This window comes from Zea mays, chromosome 7, assembly GCF_902167145.1.
Source record: "Zea mays cultivar B73 chromosome 7, Zm-B73-REFERENCE-NAM-5.0, whole genome shotgun sequence".
In the NCBI taxonomy this organism is placed as follows: domain Eukaryota; kingdom Viridiplantae; phylum Streptophyta; class Magnoliopsida; order Poales; family Poaceae; genus Zea; species Zea mays.
Window position 1 is genome coordinate 4412186 of NC_050102.1, and position 2325 is coordinate 4414510.

General features: G+C 44.4%; 1 pseudogene; it reads right to left on the reverse strand.

Moving 5' to 3' along the window:
- Positions 1-563: 563 nt before the first annotated feature.
- LOC109941237 (uncharacterized) lies at positions 564-1568 on the reverse strand (annotated as a pseudogene).
- Between the last annotated feature and the right edge of the window lie 757 nt (positions 1569-2325).

The following is a 2325-nucleotide window of genomic DNA, read 5'->3' on the forward strand; positions in this document are numbered from 1 at the left end:
AAGAGTAGAGTTATGCATTCACTTACATCATGCTGCTCTACAACAACCTGTCACATCATTTATTCATTTTCATATTCTTGTATCTCCCATCATTTATTCTTATTCCTTCGTTACTTATGGTGAGAGTGTTTATCAACCAAAGGTTGGAGCCTAGACTGCAATAAAAAATTGTTTATGTGAAACCTCTTGCAGAAACCAGAGCACAAACGTTTCCTTTACTTCCTAAAAAGGCCTATTACTGAAAGGATCATCATGAACATAATGAAACAGGCGACGCCAACAGAGATTCTGGCTACCCTGCTTTTCCTCCCTCCATATATCAACAGTCAGTTAGATATTTAACAAATCGAGTAGGAGAGCTACCGATAACAAGAGTCAGTTAGATATTTCTGATGGATTTTGACAGTATGTACTCAACTGGACAGTAACAATGTTGGAAGAGATGTTCTATTTTGGGGAAAACGAGAATAGTGAGTGTCCTACCTCCTCCGAACTCCAAAACTAATGGCGTGAGCACAACCCCAGGCAATGGAGCCGACAATGGAGTTCGGTGTTACAGCATCCAAGAGACTCCAAAACTGATGGCGTGAGCACAACCTCGGGCAATGGAGCAGGCAATAGAGTTCAGTGTTACAGCATCCAAGAGCCGGCAATGGAGTGAAGGAAAACCACAATGTGATACCAGAGGTGCAACACTACATACAAAATCATTGCTATTACAAGAAACAGGGTGGAAAAGAAGAAGAAATGGTCACATTGGTGGGGGTAGTTCATCCTGAGATCAATAATTTCTTCTCTTCTGCCTGGACTTAGCCCTCTTCTTCCTCGCCTCCTCTTTCTGCTTTTTGGCCTCCTCCTTCTCAAACTTCTCCTTTTCCCTCTTCTGCAAGAAGTCCTGCACCGACAGGTAGATCACCTGCATTGCAAAGAGAATATGAGCCAGCCAAAAGCACAGTCTGACGTCTGGAGAGACCAACATCGACCTTCCAATGCCACAACAGCTCGCAAGCGGCAAGTCGCAACCCAGCTAACGATTTTCATGGAAGGACATGCACCCCGAGTGTGAGGATGGAGAGGCCGACGAATGCAAGTGTGAGCAGCACGGACACCACCGTGGCCGTGATGCTGTCGTCGTCGGCGGCCACCCTCATTGCGGCATCTGCATCTTCGAGGGCCAACTCCGCTTCGTCGGCCATAGCAGCAGCAGCCGGGCGTCCGCGCCGCTGCCCATACCTCGCGAGGAGCAGGGGACTCGAAGCCCTTCTCCCTCCTCCCTCCAACACATTCCTAGCAGCACGCCTCAACGGAAGAGGCCTCAGCGGCGAGCAGAACAGAGACCGAGCTCACTGCTGCCATTATCCCCTCCCGGCGCTCGCCGAAGCAAACGACACAGAGGAGATGCTCTTCCGGCGCTCCGCCATGGATCTCGTCTATGGGGACGCTTGTCCATCGCGGTTGTGCTGGCTTCACTGTGCTCGCTCATGTCGTGCAACCGCCACCACTGAAACCCTAGTCTCAGCCATCGTGGAAAGGCCAGGTAGAGCGGTTGTTTTTATACGATGGTACATGAGCGTAAACCTGTGTATAACTAAGCGTAAACATTATGGTGGGTGGACCGGATGGTACGCCTGGTCAACCGGGCGGGTGGTCGGGGCTTCCTGTAGTTAAACAGAGCCCAGGGCTCTAAATACATATACTATATATATGTATGTATATATATACCTTGTTTATAACTATATTAGTTATGACAATTTTTCATATTAACTTTATTCCATAACAAAGTAGAGCAATAGCAAATCTAATCAACAAGTAACCAAGTATAAACAAGGTATAGGAAAAACAAAGGTAGCTAACCTATTAGGTTCCCATCAATTTAACATAATTGTGCATGTATAGGTGAGAATATAGTCAAAACAACACGATCAAGGACACATTTGCCTTCAACTGTGAGCTCGTGCTTAGACTCATAGAGATCGATTCTACATGCACGAGGTAGGAAGCGCCAAAATCGAAACTATGGTTGAAACGATATGGTATTCAAAAGGTTTGCATAATAAACACGTAAATTATGTTCTACGTCAATTTTAATTAATGTAAATCATTTGTGTAAGATACTTCAAAGAAATATCTAACGTGGCATTAATTTGAATCGTAATTTAATTGGAAACCACTTTTTTTAACCTAGTCGGATCATATTTCTGAACATATCGCATAAGACTCACTACGTTTAAACATATAATAAATTTATAAATGATGCGACATATATGTGCTGCTAGATTATGTCATGTTCACACTAAACAAATATTAAATGCAATATTTAAGTTG